At 40.8% G+C, this 12,571-nt stretch overlaps 1 protein-coding gene across 1 annotated transcript in view; it reads right to left on the bottom strand.

The window, feature by feature from the left end:
- The window catches only part of ARMH1 (armadillo like helical domain containing 1), a 195,596-nt gene that overhangs the window by 142,291 nt on the left and 40,734 nt on the right, over positions 1-12,571 (bottom strand). The gene's annotated exons all lie outside the window — the stretch shown is intronic.

Genomic DNA, 12,571 nt, shown 5'->3' with positions numbered 1-12,571 from the left:
TGAAACGAAAGGAACGAAAACGATTATTAGCTCTGTTTTTACCCTTAGATTTTTTATCCTGTGGTAAAAAGGTTCCTTTCCCACCAGTAACAGTTGAAATAATAGAATCCAACTGAGAACCAAATAATTTGTTACACTGGAAAGAAATGGAAAGTAGAGTTGATTTAGAAGCCATATCAGCATTCCAAGTCTTAAGCCATAAAGCTCTTCTAGCTAAAATAGCTAGAGACATAAACCTGACATCAACTCTGATAATATCAAAGATGGCATCACAGATAAAATTATTAGCATGCTGAAGAAGAATAATAATATCATGAGAATCATGATGTGTTACTTGTTGCGCTAAGGTTTCCAACCAAAAAGTTGAAGCTGCAGCAAAATCAGCCAAAGATATAGCAGGTCTAAGAAGATTACCTGAACACAGATAAGCTTTTCTTAGAAAGGATTCAATTTTCCTATCTAAAGGATCCTTAAACGAAGTACCATCTGACGTAGGAATAGTAGTACGTTTAGCAAGGGTAGAAATAGCCCCATCAACTTTAGGGATTTTGTCCCAAAATTCTAATCTGTCAGACGGCACAGGATATAATTGCTTAAAACGTTTAGAAGGAGTAAATGAATTACCCAATTTATCCCATTCTTTGGAAATTACTGCAGAAATAGCATTAGGAACAGGAAAAACTTCTGGAATAACCACAGGAGATTTAAATACCTTATCCAAACGTTTAGAATTAGTATCAAGAGGACCAGAATCCTCTATTTCTAAAGCAATTAGAACTTCTTTAAGTAAAGAACGAATAAATTCCATTTTAAATAAATATGAAGATTTATCAGCATCAACCTCTGAGACAGAATCCTCTGAACCAGAAGAGTCATCAGAATCAGAATGATGATGTTCATTTAAAAATTCATCTGTAGGGAGAGAAGTTTTAAAAGATTTTTTACGTTTACTAGAAGGAGAAATAACAGACATAGCCTTCTTTATGGATTCAGAAACAAAATCTCTTATGTTATCAGGAACATTCTGCACCTTAGATGTTGAAGGAACTGCAACAGGCAATGGTACTTTACTAAAGGAAATATTATCTGCTTTAACAAGTTTGTCATGACAATCAATACAAACAACAGCTGGAGGAATAGCTACCAAAAGTTTACAGCAGATACACTTAGCTTTGGTAGATCCAGCACTAGACAGCGATTTTCCTGTAGTATCTTCTGACTCAGATGCAACGTGAGACATCTTGCAATATGTAAGAGAAAAAACAACAATATATAAAGCAAAATTGATCAAATTCCTTAAATGACAGTTTCAGGAATGGGAAAAAATGCCAAAGAACAAGCTTCTAGCAACCAGAAGCAATGAAAAATGAGACTTAAATAATGTGGAGACAAAAGCGACGCCCATATTTTTTAGCGCCAAATAAGACGCCCACATTATTTGGCGCCTAAATGCTTTTTGGCGCCAAAAATGACGCCACATCCGGAACGCCGACATTTTTGGCGCAAAATAACGTCAAAAAATGACGCAACTTCCGGCGACACGTATGACGCCGGAAACGGAAAATAATTTTTGCGCCAAAAAAGTCCGCGCCAAGAATGACGCAATAAAATGAAGCATTTTCAGCCCCCGCGAGCCTAACAGCCCACAGGGAAAAAAGTCAAATTTTTGAAGGTAAGAAAAAATGATTAAATTAAATGCATTATCCCAAATATGAAACTGACTGTCTGAAAAATAAGGAAAGTTGAACATTCTGAGTCAAGGCAAATAAATGTTTGAATACATATATTTAGAACTTTATAAACAAAGTGCCCAACCATAGCTTAGAGTGTCACAGAAAATAAGATTTACTTACCCCAGGACACTCATCTACATGTTTGTAGAAAGCCAAACCAGTACTGAAACGAGAATCAGCAGAGGTAATGGTATATATAAGAGTATATCGTCGATCTGAAAAGGGAGGTAAGAGATGAATCTCTACGACCGATAACAGAGAACCTATGAAATAGACCCCGTAGAAGGAGATCACTGCATTCAAATAGGCAATACTCTCCTCACATCCCTCTGACATTCACTGCACGCTGAGAGGAAAACCGGGCTCCAACTTGCTGCGGAGCGCATATCAACGTAGAATCTAGCACAAACTTACTTCACCACCTCCATCGGAGGCAAAGTTTGTAAAAAACTGAATTGTGGGTGTGGTGAGGGGTGTATTTATAGGCATTTTGAGGTTTGGGAAACTTTGCCCCTCCTGGTAGGAATGTATATCCCATACGTCACTAGCTCATGGACTCTTGCTAATTACATGAAAGAAAACAAAGGTACGTTTTTAATCAAAACGGCTGCTTTGTAAACTTTGATGAATGAAAGTGCCCCTGTTTTTAATAGTATTTTTAAAAAACGGGCTTTCATTCATCAATGTTTACCTTCACTTTAAATGTGCTCTGTTAACAGAATTACCCTGAGTTCTTCTTACTGCCAATAGAGCTACCCAAACATTAAAGGATATTCAAGGAGCAGTAGCCAAACCAAATAGAAAGGCAAATAACTAAAAGCACATACTGTTCCTGGCAACAGATCCAAACGGAATGTTATACTGACGTGTGGGGCGACGGGGTGCCAGCAAATGCGGTGGAACAAAACCGCCAACGATAACATAATTTATGCTTACCTGATAAATTCCTTTCTTCTGTAGTGTGATCAGTCCACGGGTCATCATTACTTCTGGGATATTACTCCTCCCCAACAGGAAGTGCAAGAGGATTCACCCAGCAGAGCTGCATATAGCTCCTCCCCTCTACGTCACTCCCAGTCATTCGACCAAGGACCAACGAGAAAGGAAAAGCCAAGGGTGAAGTGGTGACTGGAGTATAAATTAAAAAATATTTACCTGCCTTAAAAACAGGGCGGGCCGTGGACTGATCACACTACAGAAGAAAGGAATTTATCAGGTAAGCATAAATTATGTTTTCTTCTGTTAAGTGTGATCAGTCCACGGGTCATCATTACTTCTGGGATACCAATACCAAAGCAAAAGTACACGGATGACGGGAGGGATAGGCAGGCTCTTTATACAGAAGGAACCACTGCCTGAAGAACCTTTCTCCCAAAAATAGCCTCCGATGAAGCAAAAGTGTCAAATTTGGAAAATTTGGAAAAAGTATGAAGCGAAGACCAAGTTGCAGCCTTGCAAATCTGTTCAACAGAGGCCTCATTCTTGAAGGCCCAAGTGGAAGCCACAGCTCTAGTAGAATGAGCTGTAATTCTTTCAGGAGGCTGCTGTCCAGCAGTCTCATAAGCTAAACGAATTATGCTACGAAGCCAAAAAGAAAGAGAGGTAGCGGAAGCTTTTTGACCTCTCCTCTGCCCAGAGTAAATGACAAACAGAGAAGACGTTTGTCGAAATTCCTTAGTTGCCTGTAAGTAAAATTTTAGAGCACGGACTACATCCAGGTTGTGCAGTAGACGTTCCTTCTTTGAAGAAGGATTTGGGCATAAAGAAGGAACAACAATCTCTTGATTGATATTCCTGTTAGTAACTACCTTAGGTAAGAACCCAGGTTTAGTACGCAGGACTACCTTATCCGAATGAAAAATCAAATAAGGAGAATCACAATGTAAGGCTGATAATTCAGAGACTCTTCGAGCCGAGGAAATAGCCATTAAAAATAGAACTTTCCAAGATAACAACTTTATATCAATGGAATGAAGGGGTTCAAACGGAACGCCCTGTAAAACATTAAGAACAAGGTTTAAACTCCATGGTGGAGCAACAGTTTTAAACACAGGCTTAATTCTGGCCAAAGCCTGACAAAAAGCCTGGACGTCAGGAACTTCTGACAGACGTTTGTGTAACAGAATGGACAGAGCTGAGATCTGTCCCTTTAATGAACTAGCAGATAAACCCTTTTCTAAACCTTCTTGTAGAAAAGACAATATCCTAGGAATCCTAACCTTACTCCAAGAGTAACCTTTGGATTCACACCAATATAGGTATTTACGCCATATCTTATGGTAAATCTTTCTGGTAACAGGTTTCCTAGCCTGTATTAAGGTATCAATAACTGACTCAGAAAATCCACGTCTTGATAAAATCAAGCGTTCAATTTCCAAGCAGTCAGCTTCAGAGAAGTTAGATTTTGATGTTTGAAGGGACCCTGTATCAGAAGGTCCTGTTTCAGAGGTAGAGACCAAGGTGGACAGGATGACATGTCCACCAGGTCTGCATACCAAGTCCTGCGTGGCCACGCAGGTGCTATTAGAATCACTGATGCTCTCTCTTGTTTGATTCTGGCAATCAATCAAGGAAGCAACGGGAAGGGTGGAAACACGTAAGCCATCCTGAAGTCCCAAGGTGCTGTCAGAGCATCTATCAGGACTGCTCCTGGATCCCTGGATCTGGACCCGTAACGAGGAAGCTTGGCGTTCTGTCGAGACGCCATGAGATCTATCTCTGGTTTGCCCCAACGTCGAAGTATTTGGGCAAAGACCTCCGGATGAAGTTCCCACTCCCCCGGATGAAAAGTCTGACGACTTAAGAAATCCGCCTCCCAGTTCTCCACTCCCGGGATGTGGATTGTGACAGGTGGCAAGAGTGAGACTCTGCCCAGCAAATTATCTTTGATACTTCCATCATAGCTAGGGAGCTTCTTGTCCCTCCCTGATGGTTGATGTAAGCTACAGTCGTGATGTTGTCCGACTGAAACCTGATGAACCCCCGAGTTGTCAACTGGGGCCAAGCCAGGAGGGCATTGAGAACTGCTCTCAATTCCAGAATGTTTATTGGCAGGAGACTCTCCTCCTGACTCCGTTGTCCCTGAGCCTTCAGAGAATTCCAGACGGCACCCCAACCTAGAAGGCTGGCGTCTGTTGTTACAATTGTCCAGTCTGGTCTGCTGAATGGCATCCCCCTGGACAGATGTGGCCGAGAAAGCCACCATAGAAGAGAATTTCTGGTCTCTTGATCCAGATTCAGAGAAGGGGATAAGTCTGAGTAATCCCCATTCCACTGACTTAGCATGCACAGTTGCAGTGGTCTGAGGTGTAAGCGTGCAAAGGGTACTATGTCCATTGCCGCTACCATTAAGCCGATTACCTCCATGCATTGAGCCACTGACGGGTGTTGAATGGAATGAAGGGTGCGGCAAGCACTTTGAAGTCTTGTTAGCCTGTCCTCTGTCAGGTAAATCTTCATTTCTACAGAATCTATAAGAGTCCCCAGGAAGGGAACTCTTGTGAGTGGAACGAGTGAACTTTTCTTTTCGTTCACCTTCCATCCATGTGACCTTAGAAATGCCAGCACTAACTCTGTATGAGACTTGGCAGTTTGAAAGCTTGAAGCTTGTATCAGAATGTCGTCTAGGTATGGAGCTACCGAGATTCCCCGCGGTCTTAGTACCGCCAGAAGAGCACCCAGAACCTTTGTGAAGATTCTTGGAGCTGTAGCCAATCCGAATGGAAGAGCCACAAACTGGTAATGCCTGTCTAGGAAGGCAAACCTTAGGTACCGATAATGATCTTTGTGAATCGGTATGTGAAGGTAAGCATCTTTTAAATCTACAGTGGTCATGTATTGACCCTCTTGGATCATAGGTAAAATTGTCCGAATAGTCTCCATCTTGAACGATGGAACTCTTAGGAATTTGTTTAGGATCTTTAAGTCCAGGATTGGTCTGAAAGTTCCCTCTTTTTTGGGAACCACAAACAGATTTGAGTAAAACCCCTGTCCCTGTTCCGATCGTGGAACTGGATGGATTACTCCCATTAACAAGAGCTCTTGTACGCAGCGTAGAAACGCCTCTTTCTTTGTCTGGATTGTTGACAATCTTGACAGATGAAATCTCTCTCTTGGAGGAGAGTATTTGAAGTCCAGAAGGTATCCCTGAGATATTATCTCTAGCGCCCAGGGATCCTGAACATCTCTTGCCCAAGCCTGGGCGAAGAGAGAAAGTCTGCCCCCCACTAGATCCGATCCCGGATCGGGGGCCCTCAATTCATGCTGTTTTAGGGGCAGCAGCAGGTTTCCTAGTCTGCTTGCCCTTGTTCCAGGACTGGTTAGGTTTCCAGCCTTGTCTGTAGCGAGCAACAGCTCCTTCCTGTTTTGGTGCAGAGGAAGTTGATGCTGCTCCTGCTTTGAAATTACGAAAGGAACGAAAATTAGACTGTCTAGTCTTGGCTTTGGCTTTGTCCTGAGGCAGGGCATGGCCTTTACCTCCTGTAATGTCAGCGATAATCTCTTTCAACCCGGGCCCGAATAAGGTCTGCCCTTTGAGAGGTATATTAAGCAATTTAGACTTAGAAGTAACATCAGCTGACCAGGATTTTAGCCACAGCGCCCTGCGTGCCTGAATGGCGAATCCTGAATTCTTCGCCGTAAGTTTAGTAAGATGTACTACGGCCTCCGAAATGAATGAATTAGCTAGTTTAAGGACTCTAAGCCTGTCCGAAATGTCGTCCAGAGTAGCTGAACCAATGTTCTCTTCCAGAGACTCAATCCAGAATGCCGCTGCAGCCGTGATCGGCGCAATGCATGCAAGGGGTTGCAATATAAAACCTTGTTGAACAAACATTTTCTTAAGGTAACCCTCTAACTTTTTATCCATTGGATCTGAAAAAGCACAGCTATCCTCCACCGGGATAGTGGTACGCTTAGCTAAGGTAGAAACTGCTCCCTCCACCTTAGGGACCGTTTGCCATAAGTCCCTTGTGGTGGCGTCTATTGGAAACATTTTTCTAAATATCGGAGGGGGTGAGAACGGCACACCGGGTCTATCCCACTCCTTAGTAACAATTTCAGTAAGTCTCTTAGGTATAGGAAAAACCTCAGTACTCGTCGGTACCGCAAAATATTTATCCAACCTACACATTTTCTCTGGTATTGCAACTGTGTTACAATCATTCAGAGCCGCTAACACCTCCCCTAGTAATACACGGAGGTTTTCCAGTTTAAATTTAAAATTTGAAATATCTGAATCCAGTCTGTTTGGATCAGAACCGTCACCCACAGAATGAAGTTCTCCGTCCTCATGTTCTGCCACCTGTGACGCAGTGTCTGACATGGCCCTAATATTATCAGCGCACTCTGTTCTCACCCCAGAGTGATCACGCTTACCTCTTAGTTCTGGTAATTTAGCCAAAACCTCAGTCATAACAGTAGCCATATCCTGTAATGTGATTTGTAATGGCCGCCCAGATGTACTCGGCGCTACAATATCACGCACCTCCCTCTGAGCGGGAGATGTAGGTACTGACACGTGAGGCGAGTTAGTCGGCATAACTCTCCCCTCGTTGTTTGGTGAAATTTGTTCAATTTGTACAGATTGACTTTTATTTAAAGTAGCATCAATACAGTTAGTACATAAATTTCTATTGGGCTCCACTTTGGCATTGCAACAAATGACACAGGTATCATCCTCTGAATCAGACATGTTTAACACACTAGCAAATAAACTTGCAACTTGGAAATACAATTCAATTAGAATAATATTAAAATGTACTGTGCCTTTAAGAAGCACAGAAGATCTATGACAGTTGAAAATTAATAAATTGAAACAGTTATAGCCTCAATCCTTGTAAACAACACAACTTTAGCAAAGGTTTAATCCCATTAGCAAAGATAACAAATTCTGAAAGCAGGAAACAAATTACAGAATAAACGTTTTTTATCTCAGTCAAACTATAATTCTCACAGCTCTGCTGAGAGAAATTACCTCCCTCAAAATAAGTTTTGAAGACCCCTGAGCTCTGTAGAGATGAACCGGATCATGCAGGGAATACAATGAGTTGCTGACTGAAATATTTGATGCATAGAAAAAGCGCCAAAAAACGGCCCCTCCCCCTCACACACAGCAGTGAGGGAGAACAGAAACTGTCAGAAAAACAGATTAAGCAACTGCCAAGTGGAAAAATAGTGCCCAAACATTTATTCACACAGTACCTCAGCAAATGAAAACGATTTTACATTCCAGCAAAAACGTTAAACATAATCTCTAGTTATTAAACAGCTTTATGTATTTCTTACAGTGTAATTCTAGTGAAGTATCATTCCCCAGAATACTGAAGTGTAAAGTATACATACATGACATTATATCGGTATGGCAGGATTTTCTCATCAATTCCATTGTCAGAAAATAAAAACTGCTACATACCTCTATCCAGATTCATCTGCCCGCTGTCCCCTGATCTGAAGTTTACCTCACTCCTCAGATGGCCGAGAACAGCAATATGATCTTAACTACTCCGGCTAAAATCATAGCAAAACTCTGGTAGATTCTTCTTCAAACTCTGCCAGAGAGGTAATAACACACTCCGGTGCTATTTTAAAATAACAAACTTTTGATTGAAGATATAAAACTAAGTATAATCACCATAGTCCTCTCACACATCCTATCTAGTCGTTGGGTGCAAGAGAATGACTGGGAGTGACGTAGAGGGGAGGAGCTATATGCAGCTCTGCTGGGTGAATCCTCTTGCACTTCCTGTTGGGGAGGAGTAATATCCCAGAAGTAATGATGACCCGTGGACTGATCACACTTAACAGAAGAAAATGCATACAAGAAAAGGAAACTGCACTCCTGAAAGCTCAAATCTTCAGATTTATTCAACAAGACGAAACAAACGAACACATGAGGCACTAGACGTCCATTGTATGCATTTCGCACTACATAGATTGCTTAGTCATAGATTAAGTCATAAACCCCAGGTACGTTTTTTAAACATATTGCAACTAATCACATTAAACTATTCTTACTATATACATATTCTTAAAGGCCTGTATATCTATTATTGTTCCTGTCTAATCGTAAAAGCATTTTTCATAAGATAATTAAAATGAAAATAGAAATAATAATAATAATAATAACAAGTGAAGCTAAAAGTCCAGAGGCGAGGGGGGGGGGGGGGGGGGGGCTAAAATTGCAGTTTTAAAAAACTTTCTGTTAAGCATAAAATGTATGCCAGTACCATTGTAAACTTATATTACTTGTATCTAAATGATGCTCTTATTACATTATATCGAATTTAAGGCTCATAACAAATGCCAAAAGAGTTATTATTTTTTTATATATAATCTTATTTACTTTTTGCAACAATTGTTACCAAAGTCAGATAGCAACATAGCCAACATTATTAAAATGTATACACTATTTATATTCTGCTCTATCTAAATCTTGAAATAAAATTGTAACACAGATTTCACAAAGGCTGAACTCCATGAATGCTTAAAGAAAAAGGGTGGAACCCTCCAGCACTGCAAGATCGCTCTCATTTCTATATGTGAAGGAGAGACAAGCTTAGTGCAAGATGGAACTGCATGGTATGAGAGTTTTGTTACACTTACACTTTGTGCAAAATTTTATATTACTTTTACACTTAAGATTGGGTCTTTTCATTATTATTACATTTAAGCTTTGCACTTTCTAGTTTATATTTTAATACATTTAGATTTAGATCCAGCAGTGATTTTACAAATTCTGATTATATTTTGAAAGTTTCTGTGTTACTTTAACAAATTAGGATCATACTTTGCATATTTGTGTGTATATTTTACAAATTACATTGCACTTTGTATTTTCTTTATTATGAGAATAAAGCACAGCTTCAGAAAGTAGGAGAGACAGGGGAGTTCCCAGGGCTGAACAGGGGTGTTCCCAGGATGTCCGATGCTCTCTCAAAAGTCTTATGAAATGCTGTAAGCATTTTAAACAAGCTGGTTTCACGTTTTTTTCTCATCAGCTGTATGCAGGTGAAGTTTGCTCAAAATTCCCAATATAGGGCTAGGTTACGAGTGGAGCGCTATTTATTGCTCCAGCTTGAAAATAAAAAGTTTCTGCATGCGTTCTAACCCAAAACGCAAATTGTGATTGCTTTAACGTATTCCTCTATAGAAGTCAATGGAGCAAGAAAAGTGTGGGAAAAAATCCTAACACCCTTCTTGCGTGCAAACCCGATCGCATTTCCAACATGAAAATATGAATGTTTTACATTCCAATGTTTTTAACATAGCAGAATATGTTCTATTTATATTATATATATATATGTTGTTTTGGTAAAATATATATGTATATCTATATATAGATGATTATATAGGTATAGATATATACAGATATATATATATATATATATATATAGGAATATCTATTTAAAAATACATAGAATATATTATGCTATGTGCAGAACAAAAAAAATTATATTGCATAAATATGCTTTAACATGTTTTCATCTACTTGACTGCAAAGGGCTCCAATGGACTTATATACATATCTATCTATCTATCTATATAAATCGTTTGTGGGAAACGGCACTCGCCAAATAAACCACAACCAGGTGCTCGGCAGGGCAAATACACACAGTATGAAAGAACTGGGTCCAACGGACGGCCTCCGTTGTTGAATGTGATCCAAGAACAGCCGGCACACTGGGAATTTTTCAAAAATCCGATTTATTCAACAAAAGAGAAACCAGACGTTTTGGCTCTGTCGTGAGCCTTTCTCAATGGTATACAGACTGGATAATGGGAACCTACAAACACCACCCCTAAATACCTACCCCACACACAGTGATGGCCAATCAGCATGCAGAGGTGTGTCGCTCCCTCCCGCGCATATCAAACTCACCTGGACATCCGAAAACAGCTGATTCCCAGCACGCGCGTCATGACGTCATCACGTCATACCGCGTTGCGTGGAGATGACTGTGTCACAGGTATCCATGGCAAACACCGGGTAAACAAATACCTCCGGTTGTCATGGTGATGCGTGCGAGACGTTGCAACAACCGCCAGACACCTGATGGGCACAAATATACATTGACATAGTGATGAACAAAAATGAGGGCCATAAATAAAAGCCCTGTAAGAGCAATAGTGCAAAAAATTATTAAATAGAAACAGATATCTATTTTACTGGTACTAGGGTAATTAACCACATAATTATAGAAAAAGGCTTATTAAGCTACAGAAACCAATGGTTCAACATATATCACAGCCCTCTATACCCAATATGGTATCAGGGCATGTGGGGTGTAGCAAGTGTATATAAGCCAAAGGAGCTCAAAATATTAACATTGTATTGGCATCATACTCAAGAGGAGTAGGTAGAAACATGTTACAACAGGATGACTCCCATAGTGTCCAAAATTACTTGTAACAACAACCAAAGTCTATGTTGGCATTCAGTCCTCGGGGTGTTACTGTGTCCAAGGTGAAAATCCACCGAGCCTCTAGTTTCAGCAATGCTCGTCCTCTGTCCCCACCTCGCCTATGGCGAGGGACATGGTCAATTAGAATTACTCGTAGTGAAGCAACACTGTGGCCTGCTTCCGCAAAGTGGCGTGCCACCGGCTGTTCTGACCGTCCCTTGTCAATGGCCTGACGGATCGCCGTCTTGTGATTAGCAAGACGTTCCTTGAACGGTGTCACAGTTTTACCAATGTAGTATTTGGAACATGGACAGATAATAGCGTAAATCACAAAATCCGTGGAGCAGGTTAGTCTGTATCCTCACAACAACAAGAGGTATACAATTAAATACAGACTAACCTGCTCCACGGATTTTGTGATTTACGCTATTATCTGTCCATGTTCCAAATACTACATTGGTAAAACTGTGACACCGTTCAAGGAACGTCTTGCTAATCACAAGACGGCGATCCGTCAGGCCATTGACAAGGGACGGTCAGAACAGCCGGTGGCACGCCACTTTGCGGAAGCAGGCCACAGTGTTGCTTCACTACGAGTAATTCTAATTGACCATGTCCCTCGCCATAGGTGAGGTGGGGACAGAGGACGAGCATTGCTGAAATTAGAGGCTCGGTGGATTTTCACCTTGGACAACGTCATGACGCGCGTGCTGGGAATCAGCTGTTTTCAGATGTCCAGGTGAGTTTGATATGCGCGGGAGGGAGCGACACACCTCTGCATGCTGATTGGCCATCACTGTGTGTGGGGTAGGTATTTAAGGGTGGTGTTTGTAGGTTCACATTATCCGGTCTGTATACCATTGAGAAAGGCTCACGACAGAGCCGAAACGTCTGGTTTCTGTTTTGTTGAATAAATCGGATTTTTGAAAAATTCCCAGTGTGCCGGCTGTTCTTGGATCACATTCAACAACGGAGGCCGTCCGTTGGACCCAGTTCTTTCATACTGTATCTATCTATATATATATATGTATTTATGTTTTGTGTATATATGTCTGTAAATACATATATACACATATATATATATATATATATATATAGAGAGAGAGAGTCTAATAGGGATCCACGCTTGGCTCCAGCATTTTAGGACCCCCAAAGCAGGCACACGAGACAGGGATTTAAACTAACGCCTTTCTATGTGAAAACACACGAGGGAAAACACAAGGGCCTTGCCCAAACGTTTCGGCTCACGCAAGAGCCTTTTTCAAGTGCTACAGACATTTGGGTATCATGCTCCTAATTTACTTTTAAATGTACACATTTGCATTTCAAGTAAAAACATTCCGACTGTAACCCTAACCATATAAGGTAAAACTACGTATGCTAAATATATGAGTAGCAGTAAATTAAAACACACAGAAAAAAAGGTAATTGTTTAAG

Source organism: Bombina bombina, chromosome 10 (genome assembly GCF_027579735.1).
Source record: "Bombina bombina isolate aBomBom1 chromosome 10, aBomBom1.pri, whole genome shotgun sequence".
In the NCBI taxonomy this organism is placed as follows: Eukaryota; Metazoa; Chordata; class Amphibia; order Anura; family Bombinatoridae; genus Bombina; species Bombina bombina.
Note: the sequence above shows the minus strand (reverse complement) of the source record. Positions and strands in the feature narration are given on the sequence as shown.